At 39.7% G+C, this 15,509-nt stretch overlaps 1 protein-coding gene and 1 non-coding gene across 6 annotated transcripts in view; one reads left to right on the forward strand and one right to left on the reverse strand.

The window, feature by feature from the left end:
* RAP1B (RAP1B, member of RAS oncogene family) overlaps nucleotides 1-15,509 on the forward strand; it is a 51,308-nt gene that overhangs the window by 16,606 nt on the left and 19,193 nt on the right. The window contains exon 1 of one of the 5 annotated variants that reach the window (XM_031650610.1): nucleotides 10,273-10,303. The exons of the other annotated variants lie outside the window; for them this stretch is intronic. The gene's annotated coding sequence lies outside the window, so the exon portion shown is untranslated. Of the gene's footprint in view, nucleotides 1-10,272; nucleotides 10,304-15,509 lie in introns of those variants that run through there. 5 annotated transcript variants of the gene reach the window in all.
* On the reverse strand, nucleotides 121-255 carry LOC116269041. Its single transcript, XR_004176361.1, has one exon. It is a non-coding gene; the product is annotated as a small nucleolar RNA SNORA70 (small nucleolar RNA).

Raw genomic sequence — 15,509 nt, forward strand, 5'->3', positions numbered from 1 at the left:
AACTCGGCCCATGTGAACCCTGGCCACGGTGCGCTGGGGCTTTCCAAAGGCACCTCACATGCCTGTTTGGAGCCTACACTGGGGTAGTGCAAGGTCAGACACATGAACATCCATCTGAAAGGATGTGCTCCAAGGTCCCTTAAAGCAATCCATACAACAAACAGGCTGCATACACTACCAAGGAAGCTGCTGTTTGCAGCATTGCACACTGGGCCCACATGAGGAAAGGAACTCAGTTGGCTTAATGGGCTGCAGCAGGGTGTTTTTTAAAACACACACATACACCCAATCCCTACTAGAATGAGAGATTTTACTAATAATAGTGTTAGAAGTGTAAATGGTTTGGTAGCCAACCACTACTTTAAAACTGATTAGCTTTCCCGAGCTTCTGGGTCTTCACATTTAAATTTGACCTGACCTTGAAACTTCCCCTCTCGTTATTCCCAGCAGTGACTTTGTTTTATGCACTTTTCGAAATACCCCGTGCATAGCTCCTTACTTCACATCATGCTGGAATATGACCCATACCAGCCAGACTACATCTAACAGAAACATAATACCTGACTAAAAGCGTCTTTTATCATGTAGATAGATGTACAGGGTACGTTAATTTATCTTTAGAGAGACTCCCCAGTATACTGAAAAAACAGACCTAAGTTTTGGTAGATAGCCTTGCTTTATAGAAAATGAAAATGGGCCAGACAGTGGTGACTCATTCCTGAAATCCCAACACTTTGGGAGGCCAAGGCAGGAGGATCACTTGAGGCCAGGAGTTTGAGACCAGCCTGGGCAGCATGGCAAGACCCTGTCTCTGCAAAAAATGTTTTAAAAAATTAATCGGGCATGTGGCACACACCTGTAGTCCAGCTACTTAGGATGTTGAGGTGAATAGATCACTTGAGCCCAGAAGTTGAGGCTGTAGTGAGCTATGATTGCGCCTCTGAACTCCCACCTGGGTAACAGAATGAGACCCTGTCTCTTAAGTAAAGAAGAAAATGAAGATGCCAGATACTAGCTTTTACAGCCTCCCTTGCAGCTAGGGCACAAGTACTTGACATAGGCCCCACAAAATTACACGTACTTTAACTTGAGATGGAAGAGATGATAAATTTCTGATGGATTTCTCTTTTCCTCTTGGTTGATGTACACCACAAATCAGTTTTCTGCTGCAGAAACAACTGATATAAACTGAAGCATCTACTGTTAGTGATGTGACAGCAGTGTCCTCACCTGGCCAGTTTTGTAATATGGTTTTGGGTGTTTGTGGCTATGTTAGCTTCCACCTTCGTTCTCTAGTTTCCACAGTAATTTTGTAAGTTGCTTGATATTTTTTAATGACTTTTTATATGTAAATGTGATTTGTATAACTTCCAAGAGAGGAAACCTTGTCCGATGCATGACTTTAGAAAATTTAGCAAAAAGTTTTCAAAGGGATATTTATGTGAAGAAAATGAGTGGTATCCTTGTGAGAGAAAAGTACAAAAAGACTGGGGCAAGCTGCTTTTCCAGAAATAGGCCCTGATGATGACACTTTTGGTAGATCCAAGCTTTTCATGAATATTGAAGCTCTGGATGCCTTATTCAGTAGTTTCATAGCAGAAATCCAAAAGTGTAGAAAGAGTTTTAATTGAAATTAAATAAAATCAAAACTTTAGTTTTACAGTTACACTAACCACATTTGAGGTGCTTGATAGTCATCTGTGGCTAGTGGCTACTATACTGGGCAGTCCAGCTAGAACATTATCACAGGAATCTCTATTGGACAGCACTAGTCTATATTCTAATCCTAAATCTACAGTCTTGTGGTTTTGCAACCTCAGGTAAGTAATCTGAATCTCAAATCCTTTATCTGTTTTTATTTAGTTAGTTAGTTAGTCAGTCAGTTAGTTAGGTATTTATCTGTTTTGAGACAAGTCTCACTGTGTTGCCCAGGCTGGAGTGTAGTGGTGCAGTCATGACTCACTGCAGCCTCAGTCTCCGTGGGCTCAGGTGATCCTTTTACCTCAGCCCCCCCGAGTAGCTGGGGCCACAGGCGTGCACCACCATGCCCAGGTAATTTTTTGTATTTTTTGTAGAGACAAAGGTTCACAATGTTTCCCAGTCTGGTATCGAACTCCTGAGCTCAAGCCATCTACCTGCTCCAGCCCCCAAAGTGCTAGGATTACAGGCGTGAGCCCCTGTGCCCGGCCAAATCCTTTATCTAAAGACAGTACCTTATCTTCATTGTTGCTCTGAAGATTGAATGAAATTTAATATATGAAAGGACATGGTAAGTGCTTTGAAAGCACCATACAGACATGTAATTGTTCCAGATTAGTAATTTATTTATTGGTTAACAATAGATTCTTCTAAAATAATCTGAAGAGAAACTTCAGAACCCCAGTGGCGTGAATACTTTGATGTTAGACCATGTGTATTTTAGCCACTTGGAGAATCTAAATGCACAAAATTGACAGATTAGATTTTCATTTTAAATGTAAAATATATTTTACCAAGCTGTCCTTTTCAATTTATCTTTAAATCTTAAAGTTTTTATGTATACTGGGGACTTACCTTCTTGTTGTAGGTTCCCTTTTTACATACTATTTTATCCTCATGAATGATCTTAATCTGTTAACTAAGTGAATAATGTACCTGTCACATAGAGATGTTGAATGAATATTATAAAAATGATAGCTATCTGTGCCAGAAATCACTGGTTTTGGTAGACAGACTTTAGCATTCAGCGTGATCATTCTCAGTAATTCTTTATAGGTGTTTTGATTTGTTTTGAGGGGGTTGTTTGGCATATATTTTGCAGCTAATTAATTCATTTTTGCAAAACCATCAGACAACAGTGCTAGATATTTAAAATACTCTACAGCAGAAATTTTCAAATGTTTTTGGAATCATTAATACAACCGTTTCTCTCCTTCACTTAAACCATAGTAGCCATTGGTAATTGAGAACTAGATTCTTTTTCTAGATTCTTTTTCCCTTTGAGTCCTAGTTGATCTCAAAAATCGTTCTCAACACTGCACTTAGCTACAGGTAGCTATTAACATTTTGAGTTGATGACTAAGCTAAAACCCATTTGCCACCTCTGAGTTAATGGGCAAGGTCTATCCTCATCTCTTCCAGGCTCTCACCTATAGTGCAAGTGTTGGCAAACTTTTTCTTTTTTTTTTTTTTTTTTTTTTTTTTTTTGAGACGGAGTCTCGCTCTGTCACCCAGGCTGGAGTACAGTGGCCGGATCTCAGCTCACTGCAAGCTCCGCCTCCCGGGTTTACGCCATTCTCCTGCCTCAGCCTCCCGAGTAGCTGGGACTACAGGCGCCCGCCACCACGCCCGGCTAATTTTTTGTATTTTTAGTAGAGACGGGGTTTCACCGTGTTAGCCCGGATGGTCTTGATCTCCTGACCTCGTGATCCGCCCGTCTCGGCCTCCCAAAGTGCTGGGATTACAGGCTTGAGCCACCGCGCCCGGCCAGCAAACTTTTTCTGTAAAGGACCAGATAACTATTTTAAGTCTTGTTAACCATACAATCTCTTATCACAGCCATTCACCTCTGCTGTTGTAGCCTGAAGCCAACCATGGACAAGACACAACAAATGAACTATGTTCCATTACAACTTTATGAGTGTGACTGTGTTCCAATAAAATTTTATTTACCAAAAAAAAAAAAACGGAGCAAATGGGATTTGGCCTGGGAGTTCTAGTTTGCCAACCTCTCCTAGGGCAAGAAACTGGTTTTGATTAATTCAACAAATAATTAGATGTCTTCCATATTCTGGGCACTGTGTTAAGTTTTGATTATATAGCAATAATCATTACATGTAGGCCCCAGGTCATGAGGTATTTAACCCTTAACTGAGTATGGTTTTGGGGCTTTTTGCTTTTTTTGGTTTTGGGGTGTTTTTTTGTTTGTTTATTTGTTTTGAGAGAGGGTCTCTGTTACCCAGGCTGGAGTGAAGTGGCGCTATCACAGCTCACTGCAACCTCAGCCTCCCCAGGCTCAGGTGATCCTTTGACCTCCCATCCTCCCGGGTAGCTGGAACTATAGGCATATGCCACCACGCCTCCCTAATTTTGTGTATTTTTTGTAGGAGTGGGGTTTCGCCTTGTTGCCCAAGGATTACAGGTATCAGCCACTGCATCCAGCCTGAATATGTTTTTTTTCATGCACTTTGGCAGATTCAGAGTACTTTTTTGAGGGAAAAATGGGGCCTGCCCCATGCATCTGCTTTATTTGTTAATACATGTGAGTTCGTAGGCAAATACCGCAAGTGCTATAAGTTAGCACTTGTTCTACAAGTTCTGTAATAGTGGTGTAACTAAGTGTAACTTCAATGTGTCTTAGATATTAGATGCCGTGTTATCAAAATTAATATCCTGTTATAAAAAATAGGGAACCAAAAATGTTTGCATATGATATCTACACTGGCTGCACATAGCAGATACTTAATGTCCGTATAATATTGAATAAAGCTGGAATTACCAGTTTCTTAACTATCCCTTATGTCAGTTTCTTGCAGTTTCTTCATTTGGTATGCTATTTCTGACCTCATTTTTTGTTTTTCACCATTTTAATATAGGTTTTTGTTGCAAATCAACCTTATACATTTTAAAAATATATCACGTATTACTCATATTTTAATGAAATGCTTACCATGCCTAGATATATTGTTCAGCTTTCTACTGTTAGAACTTCTTTCGTTAATTTAAAAGTACCTTTAGTTTTCTCAGTATTCATGTTTATCTTCGAAATGTCTGTTGTTGCTTATTAAATGAGTCAGAGCTCTTCACTGATACTCAGAGATCTCCTTAATCTTAACTGAAGACTCCTGCTATTTTTATTTTCCTATTCCTTTGTGCCCTGTGAGCCAGTCAGACTGCTTTTTCCACTATAGTCTAATTAATGTTCCCATGTGATGCTGTCTTTTGTGCCTTTGCTCTCACTTTTCTTATCCCTGGTATGTTCTTTCCTATTGAAATATTGTAACTTTTTTTTTTTTCACCACCTTCTTCATAAATCTCCTAATCTCTCCTTCTGAACTCCCATAGTATTTTGTACATCTCATGATATTTTTCATATTTTTATGTCTCCATTTTTTCCTACAAAATTGTAAGCTTTTTGAGAGCAGGTATGTTTCATCCGTCTTTAAGAATATGAAATAAGAAGCAAATTCCTGTCAGAATGTATTCCACCTAAAATGGCCAACCATTCTGGTTTGCCCAGGATGGAGAATTTCCTCAGACATGAGACTTTCAGTGCTTAAACCTGGACCGTTGGTCACCCTGATTGCGCTTTATGATATAGCCATCTTTTTTGCATATCAGTGCTTTACTGCAGGTTTTTTTTTTTTCTTTTTAAAAAATAAACACATAAAATGAACATGAAGGAAACTTGTGAGTTTTTTGGGTTTTGGATTTTGTTTTGTTTTTTCAGACAGTTTGGCTGTCACCCAGGCTGGATTGCAGCTGCAGTCTTGACTCACTGCAACCTCCGCCTCCCAGGTTCAATTCTTGGGCCTTAGTCTCCTGAGGAGGTGGGACTGCAGGTGTGTGAGACCATGCCCGACTAATTTTCGTATTTTTATTAGAGACAGAGTTTTGCCATGTTGGCCAGGCTGGTCTCGAATTCCTGGCCTCAAGTGATCCTCCTGCCTCAGTCTCCCAATGTGTTAGGATTACAGGCCTGAGCCGCTATGCCCAGCCAAACAAAATTTTTTTTTTTTAATTAACAGAAAAATTACTTGTGCCTTTTAAGCAAATGTTTGGAAGATTATATTCATATGTAGAAATGTAAAGATCAGATTCAGATGATAAAAAAGACCAAAATGTGGGAAAATTTTGACTAAAGTTGAAAAAGAATGATGTCCTTTTCATAGAGGGACTCTTTGGTAGTTTTGGTTTGTTTAGTAGACACAGTTTTTTTTTAGAGTAGAACCTAAAAGAATGTGGAGTAAATGGTGGCAGTGGTTTGACCACAACAGTGGTATCTATTGCTAGAGAAATTAAAAATAGGATGTAAGATACTTAACTCCCCTTTTTACCAAAGGCTTCAGATAAAGAGAAAATGGGAGCAAGTCCAGAGATGATAGGCACTGTGTGGGCTAATGATTTTTTTAGAGATGATGTCTCACTATGTTGTCTAGGCTGGTTTGGAACTCCTGGCCCCAAGCAATCGTCCCACTCAAGCAAGACTCAAGTAACTGGGCCTGTAGATGTGATCTGTCATGCCCAGCTGGCAAGTGATTTTTATATGTTATGGTTTATTGTACAATACAAGCTACTCACTGTGTGTTTTATTGTGAGAAGCTCACTAAGTTAGAAGGTTTTTCAGTTTTGTGCAGTATTTTTTTCTGTTCATATTTCTATTTCTCATAAGCTGGGAAAAACATCATCAAAGTTCATTGGGGTGACATCTTACATCTAAAACCTTAAAACTAAGTTGAGATTTATTATCACAGAATAAATTCCCCCATATCTCCACCAAACCTCCCACCACTCATGACTTGATGACTTCAGTCATACTCATCCCATTCCCCAGAGTGCCCTCACTTTCCAAGTGAACTCCCCTATTCCCTAACAATTTATATATCCACTGGTCTGGTTTAAATATCCACTTAGGAAGCCTTGCCTGATAGTTCTTTATAGGTAGACAATTGTTCTCTTCTGTGCATCCACAGCAAGCACTTTATTCTATAGACCCTGCTTGATTGTGCTAACACAGTGCAAACACTGAACATTTTAATTTATAAAACAGAGTGTCTTCTGGGCTTTAATATGTAGTTGTCACATTTGTTTTTCCTCTGATTTCTGGGCTACACAACCTCTTTGTTACAGTTAAAACTAATATCTCAGCCTGGCGCGATGGCTCACACCTGTAGTCCCAGCACTTTGGGAGGCCGAGGCAGGCGGATCACGAGGTCAGGAGTTCGAGACCAGCCTGGCCAATATGGTGAAACTTTGTCTCTACTAAAAAATACAAAAATTAGCCAGGCATGGTGGCGTGTGCCCGTAGTCCCATCTACTGAGGAGGCTGAGGCCAGAGAATCACTTGAACTTGGGAGGTGGAGGTTGCAGTGAGCTGAGATCATGCCACTGCACTCCAGCCTGGGCAACAGAGTAAGACTCTGTCTCAAAAAAACAAAAAAACCTAAACATCTCTAATCTGGTCATTGAAATTGAGGTGTAAAGCAAATTAATATTTTCTCATTGCCTCTTGTATCCTCCTTTTCCTGTGTAAGAAATAATAAGGCCCACTATAAGGTAGTGGAGTAGAGAGAATGGAATTGATTCCAGAAATACCAAGGTGGAATGAATCAGACTTGATAATGGAGAGAAGAATCCATGACAACTCCCAGGTATACAGTTACCTATTAAAATAGTATGCTATTGAAGTCCTTTAGGTGTCTTAAGCACTGTAAACACCTAGATAGATGTAATTTTTAAAAATAGCAAATTAACATTTACTGACTACTTCCTATGTGTTACTCATTGTGCTACACATTTTGCATAGGGTAAGTTATTTCATTTGAATCTTTAAAAACTGTAAGAAGTAGATACTCGTATTTCCATTTTCAAATGAGGAAATGAGACAGAGTTTAAAATAACATAACCAAAGCCACTCAACTAATACTTAGTAGAACTGATTCCAACCCAGACAATGGGATGTAAAGGCTATACTGAGTCAGTATGCACCCCTATAGATTTTACTGCTAGTTCAGATGACAGGAAAAGAATGACTTTTTTTAAGTCACATCTAGAGAATTGGGAGCAGGGAGGAGTTCTGTACAAATATGCCTATTTGGAAAGATCTGATAGAAACTAATAAGGTGATCTTGAGCCTACATCATTATTATTTTTTTACCTGTTTTTGAAATTGGTCTCTCCTTTTTTTAAAAAATCACTTAACTATTTTGCTTATCTATTGACTCAGGTGAGAAATCTATTAAACTGATTCTTCTGCATTTGTCAGATTATTGATAAATTGTTTATATTCTACCATACATGACCAAATACTGAACTGAAAAGGTAACTATAGAAATAAAACTGTAAGGCCGGGCGCGGTGGCTCACGCCGGTAATCCCAGCACTTTGGGAGGCCGAGACGGGCGGATCACGAGGTCAGGAGATCGAGACCATCCTGGCTAACACGTTGAAACCCCGTCTCTACTAAAAATACAAAAAAAATTAGCTGGGCGTAGTGGTGGGTACCTGTAGGCCCAGCTACTTGGGAGGCTGAGGCAGGAGAATGGCGTGAACCTGGGAGGCAGAGCTTGCAGTGAGCCGAGATTGTGGTGGCCACTGCACTCCAGCCTGGGCAACTGAGCAAGACTCTGTCTCCAAAAAAAAAAAAAACTGTAAAAGTTAACCTTACGTTGCATGTCAAATTATATGTTGTTGAATATTTTAGTGAGAAGGTTGGTGTAATTAATGGAAAAAACTTGATTTACTAGCAGTGTTAATCCATGGAAAGGGCAAGGGAATTTTTTCCTACTTGAGGTATTATAAATATGGTCAGAATAGAGAAAATGCTATACACAGTCTGATAATCTACAAATTTTGCACTTTCTAGATTTAGAACTCTTGTTCACAGGAGATCTTTCTTGGCAGAATGAGTAAGATTGGAAACATTTTCCATGTGTCCTCATTATGAGAGAGGCAGACAACTCAAAGTAAATATGATAAGCAGTCTTCATTTTAGCAGCTTTCTATTTATTTTATAGTTCCTTGTTAGAAGTTTTATTTTTAAAAGAGGGTAGGAGAGGTAGTGTTTGGGCCCCTTATTTTTTCCTTCAAAAAGAATTTTTAAAGTCTGTCATTGTGTTCAACAGATTCATAACAGGTCCATCTGACAGTTGAATTAGTTGATTTTATTTGGGAATGAGAAAAGAACACAGTTATCCTCTTTAGCTATTAAAATATTACTTTTGGAGTTGGAGGTGGAAAGGAGAAATCAAGTATCTTCTCTTCCAGAAAGTGCAGTGAGAGAAGTAATGTTACCTGACTTCAGGAACCAGTATTTAAGGCCTTTTTTTTTTTTTTTTTTTAAAGACAAAGTCTCACTCTGTTACCCAGGCTGGAGTGCAGTGGTGCGATCTCGGCTCACTGCAACCTCCGCCTCCTGAGTACAAGCAGTTCACCTGCCTCAGCCTCCCTAATAGCTGGGATTACAGGCGCTCACCACCTCACCTGGCTGATTTTTGTATTTTAGTAGAGACGGGGTTTCACCATATTGGCCAGGCTAGTCTCGAATTCTTGACCTCAAGCAATCCACCCACCTCGGCCTCCCAAAGTGCTGGGATTACAGGCATGAGCCAGTGTGCCTGGCCTAATTAGGCCTTTCTTTATAATTTAGGATCACAAAATTTCAAACTGGGGTTGGAGGGGTGAGTGCAGTAGCTAAACAACTTGAGATTGGAGAACTGCTTGTCACCAGTGTTTTGCACAATTTCCATTTTGGTTATACCCATGCAGAGATTTTTTTTTTTTTTTTTTTTGAGACGGAGTCTTGCTCTGTCGCCCAGGCTGGAGTGCAGTGGCCGGATCTCAGCTCACTGCAAGCTCCGCCTCCCAGGTTTACGCCATTCTCCTGCCTCAGCCTCCCGAGTAGCTGGGACTGCAGGTGCCCGCCACCTTGCCCAGCTAGTTTTTTGTATTTTTTAGTAGAGACGGGATTTCACCGTGTTAGCCAGGATGGTCTCGATCTCCTGACCTTGTGATCCGCCCGTCTCGGCCTCCCAAAGTGCTGGGATTACAGGCTTGAGCCACCGCGCCCGGCCTGAGATTTTTTTTTTTTTTTTTTAATACCAAGTCTCGCTCTGTCGCTCAGGCTTGAGTGCAGTGGCGCAATCTCTACTTACTGCAAATTCTGCCTCCTGGGTTCCAGTGATTCTCCTGCCTCAGCCTCCTGAGTAGCTGGTACTACAAGCGCCCGCCACCTCGCCTGGGTAATTTTTTGTTTGTTTTATATTTTTAGTAGAATTGGGGTTTCACCATGTTGGCCAGGCTGGTCTCAAACTCCTGACCTCAGGTGATCCGCCCACCTCGGCCTTCCACAGTCCTGGGATTACAGGCATCAGCCACTGCACTCAGCTATTTTTTGGCGTATTTTAAGGGAAAGAAATCATGCTTTTTAAATGTTGCTTATTGCTTTTCAAGGATTTGATTCTTGTAAGCTACTTTTTCATTTATTAATGAGATTTAAATAAATCAGGTTATAAAGTTAAGAGCAGTTGTCTCTGGAACCCAGAAGTTGGTTTTAACACTAGCGTTTCTGCTGCAGGGCATTTCTACTGGACTGTAATTCCTCGAAGGCAAGTATAAGAACTATTTTTTTGTTGTTTGTTTGTTTGTTTTAGGAACAAGGTCTTGCGTCACCCATGCTAGAGTGCAGTAATGCAATCATAACTCACTGTAACCTCCAGTCAGTGGGCTTAAGTGATCCTCCCACCTCATTCTTTTGAGCAGCTGGGACTCTAGGCATGTACCACCACACCCAGCTACTTTATAATTTTTTGTAGAAGTGTGGTTTTGCTGTGTTGTCCAGACTAGTCTCGAGCAGTCTTCCCACCTCAGCCTCCCAAAATGCTGGGGTTGTACAGGTGTGAGCCACCATGCCTATCCCTACTTTTTTTTTTTTTTTTTTTTTTTTTTGAGACGGGAGTCTCCGTTCAAGCAGTTCTCCTGCCTCAGCCTCCTGAATAGCTGGGATTACAGGTGTGCGCCATCATGCCCAGCTAGTTTTTGTATTTTTAGTAGAGGTGGCATTTCACCATGTTGGCCAGGCTCGTCTGGAACTCGTGACCTCAGGTGATCCACCCACCTTGGCCTCCCAAAGCGCTGAGATTCCAGGCGTGAGCCACCACACCCGGCGCCTGTCCCTACTTTTTTTAATGCCAAGATTTGTGTATTTCATCTTCAGTTGGGATTCATGGCATCTGTCAATAATTGATATGAACTTAAATGGCAATTTACCTGTTAAAAGATAACATTACTCATCTTTTAAAAGTCTATACTTCTGTCATTTGCTGGAAAAGAATTATTAATCTTTATTCAGCAAACATTTATAGACCGAATAGTGGACACCAACATAAGGACTACCCTGAAGCTGCTTGATGATGGTAGTAACTAACATTTAATGCTTTTATCAACAGTGTACATTCTTATTTAATCTGTCCCTCAACTCTGTACAGTCAGTATTATTGTTGTCCGTATTTCACAGATTAAGACACCAGCCTAGAGGCCAGGTGTAGTGGCTTACGCCAGTAATCCCAGCACTTTGGGAGGCTGAGGCAGGTGGATCACCTGAGGTCAGGAGTTCAAGATCAGCCTGGCCAACATGGTGAAACCCCACCTCTACTAAAAATATAAAATTAGCCAGGTGTGGTGGCACGCCCCTGTAATCCTGCTCTGGAGGCTGAGAGAAGAGAATCAGTTGAACCAGGGAGGCTGAGGTTGCAGTGAGCTGAGATCACACCAGTGACTGCACTCCAGCCTGGGTGACAAGAGTAAAACTCCATCTCAAAATAAATAAATAAATAAAAGATGCCAGCCTAGAAATAAATGACCACCCCCTGGTAAATTACATAGCTAGTTTTGGTCTCCTTATTTCCAGATTTCATGTTTTACCACACTGAGCTCCAAAGATGATACAGTATTTACTTTTAAGTGTATAAGGAAAAACTGAGTTTGGGCCTCAAACCAGCCCCACGATTTCTTTATTTACCAATTGTGAACTAGCCTCACTCAGTTAAGGAGTCTTTTAAAATGTCAGTTATTTAGTTTCATCTTCTTAAAATGTAGAATTGCTTTATGTTACTTAAATATGGGTCCTTTTTTTTTATGAGTTAATTTGCTTTTCAAGATTTTGGATTCAAAGTTTTTAAGGTAACCTTGGATGCAAATTTTGTTAATTGGATTAATATAAATTTAAAGTTTTTAAAATTCCATTGGTCTGCTGTGTGTTATCCTGGATAGGATTAAAGCAGTCTTTAAAGGTAATCTGTTGTTGGCTTTAATGTTTTATAGTACATTCTGGTGACACTTGTCTCACTAGTCCACATTTTTTGTATATTTGGTATATAGATTTTTTCCTTGGTAGTCACTTGTTTTTACTTTTTATATTTTACTTCCCAGTCTTAATCTCTGTAACTAATTTGTATAATCCCTTATGCAGTCAGTCTCTTTATTTGTGGTATTATTTGAAGAGAGGTGTGCTTCCTGAGAGAGGATGTCATGTCTGTGCCCTAATTTTTAGTTATATTGCTTTTATTGCATAAAGCATCTTGGACTAGCTTGCAAGAAGGTAAAAGAAAATGTGGTTGCATCTTGTCCTGGTTGAATGCCCACTAATCTTAATGGATTTTCCCAGTTGTGCATACCTTAGGAGTAAGGATGTTGTCTTATGTTTATTTTCACTCCTTTTTAAAATGTGTATTGTTTTTGAAAGATAATGACTCATATATCTATAATATCAAACCACCATTATGAAGTTAGAGAAGGAATATTTCGATTATCATTACATTTTATTACTAATGCAATTTATATTTTTTATAGTAATTACGGAATATAACTTTTTTTTGAAACATAATAATAGTAATGTCAGTGGTTTGAGCTGCCACTCAGTACACTAAAGAGAATTGCTATTCCTTCAGTTAAGAATCACTGCTCGACTTTTTTTTATTTTTATTTTTTGAGATGGAGTCTCCTCTGCCCACCTAGGCTGGAGTGTAGTGGCGCGATCTTGGCTCACTGCAGCCTCGGCCTTCCAGATTCAAATGATTCTCCTGCCTCAGCCTCCTGAGCACCTGGGATTACAGGTGTGCACCATCATGCCCAGCAAATTTTGGTATTTTTTAGTATAGACGGGGTTTCACCATGTTGGCCAGCTAGTGTCGAACTCCTGACTTAAAGTGATCTGCCCACCCCGGCCCCGCAAAGTGCTGGAATTACAGACATGAGTCACCATGCCCAACCTAAGATGCTTTTAAAATTCCATTTATGTTTAATTCTTCAAAGTCTGGTGCATGTAACATTATTGTAACAAAACATTTTATAATTGAAAGGGACTTTAGGGATCTAGTCTAGAAGTCAAAAACTGCCAGACCAGGGTTCAGATCTCTTATCTCTCAAATTGATTTTGTTGGTTTATACAATATTCATAATTTTTAGAATTCAAGTGACTTTACCTATAAAGCATTCACTCTCTACTTGACCACAGTTCACGTTATTACCTAATAAGACCTTACTGCTTCAGGCATTTACATGGCTAACTGACTGATGTAAGGCATCTGAGTGTTCAATATTTCCCCCTTCCCTCATTCCGTCTTTTTGTAGACAAGGAATCTGGAAACCGAGAATTAAGTGATTTATCTCAAGATGAAAACTTTTTAAATAGAGCTGCTTAAATTCAAAGTTAATGTTACTTTCTACAGCTTGTTGTCTCCTTAGAAAATAGTACAAGGTAATACATAATCAAGTCCTAAAGTATTTGGTATAACTTGTCATGAAGGAGAATGATCACTGTGGGCTGAGTTAGTGCAAGAATGCTTCAGAGACATTTCCTTGACACCTCCTAAGAACTGCATCTTGAAATGTGCTGTCCTGATTCTGTGTTGTTCTTGCTACACAGTTGAGGAAAAGAGATAAATGTCCTCCTGTAAAGAGCTGGCATGGGAAATCACCAAAGGGCATTTTGTACATATTGAGAAACAGCACCTCATAAGACCAACTACATTTAGACTTCTCCAGAAATCCCATTTATGCCCCTTTTTGCAGAGGAAGGGGCTGGATAAATCTCTGACTCCTAAATCCAAATTTAACTAATTAGCATGTCACCCCACCAAAGATTTTTTTTTTTTTTTTTTTTTTATTGGTTTTTTCCTTTTTCCCGGCTGGAGTGCAGTGGCGCAGTCTCGGCTCACTGCAACCTCTGCCTCCTGGATTCAAGCAATTCTCCTGCCTCAGGCTCCTGAGTAGCTGGTATTACAGGCGCCTGCCACCACACCTGGCTAATTTTTGTATTTTTAGTAGAGACGGGGTTTCACCATGTTAGTCAGAGACCATCCTGACTGACCTCGTGATCTGCCTGCCTCAGCCTCCCAGAGTGCTGGGATTACAGGCATGAGCCACCGTGCCCAGCCCAAAGATGATTTTTTTAAATGCTCAACAGGACAAAGCTTAATGGTAGTCTTTTGTTAAAAACAAAATTTAATACCAGTCCATTGACAGGACTCTGTGTACTGAGCTATATAGATTCACCTTAATAGAAGTCCTTCATAACCACCCCGTATAAAACCATCCATTTTTATCTCCTTTGGTTTTTTTTCCTCCATACTGCTTATCACACCTGACACTTTATATTGGCTTTGTTTCCCCTCTATACCCTTCACTCTGGATTATAAATTCTGAGGACAGGGTATTTTGTTCACTGCTTTATATTCCCACTGCCTAGAATAGTGCCTAACACATATTAGACACTCAGTATATTATTTATGGGTGTCGAATATTGAATGCTGTATTACAGTAGTGTTAATGGAAGGTGTCACTTCTTAGATTTTCTTTTCTGACCAGCACAGTTCTTGGGATGATGGAGTATGTCCTCAATAAATCTCAGCACCAAGTAAACAAGAATTTTCTTTTTAATACATAGATTTATCATTTTGTTACACTTTTTAGTTTCCTCAGTGATTTTTTAGAATAACCCTTGTTCATAATTTGGAACAGTAATATCTACAGTTGAATCTTAGGAAGAATGTTACAGGCAATCCAGAATGTTGGATAATTAAATCAGTTATTTGCATTGTGATGTTTAATATAGTGAACACATTTAGACAAAAAAAACTACCTGGTAATACCAGTTTTTATTTTCTTTGAGTCATGTCTTCAGGATTTTCTGTGAACTGAGAATTATTATTGCATTCATTATTGTTTTGTGAAAATACTAGTTAATAATTTCTGATTAATGAAATATTAGATAAATTTACTGAACTTAATGTAGAATTTTTGTTTTGTTTTGTTTTGTTTTGTTTGGGTTTTTTTTGGTTTTTTTTTTGAGACAGGGTCTCACTTGTCACCCAGGCTGGAGTACAGTGGCACAAACATGGCTCACTGAAGCCTCGACCTCCTGGGCTCAAGTGATGCTCCCACCTCAGCCTCCCAAGTAGCTGGGACTACAGGTGTGTGCCACTACACTTGGCTAATTTTCATATTTTTTGTAAAGACTAGGTTTTGCCATGTTGCCCAGGCTGGTCTTGAACTCCTCCTGCATTAAAGCAGTCTACTTGTCTCTGTCTCCCAGAGTGCTGGCATTATAGGCATGAGCCACCACCCCCTTCTTCTACTTTCATTTCAAATAGTTACGAAGCAGCCACTGAAACCTGACTCTGGACAATGCCAAAGGAGGTTTTGTTTTCTTGTCTTTCCATGTCTTTGCTGTGGTTTGCTCTGAAACTAGAATTAAACAGCTTTTTGAATTGATAAAAAAGAACCAATGCAAGTAAAACTCCAGCCTGTAGAGGA

Source organism: Papio anubis, chromosome 9 (genome assembly GCF_008728515.1).
Source record: "Papio anubis isolate 15944 chromosome 9, Panubis1.0, whole genome shotgun sequence".
In the NCBI taxonomy this organism is placed as follows: domain Eukaryota; kingdom Metazoa; phylum Chordata; class Mammalia; order Primates; family Cercopithecidae; genus Papio; species Papio anubis.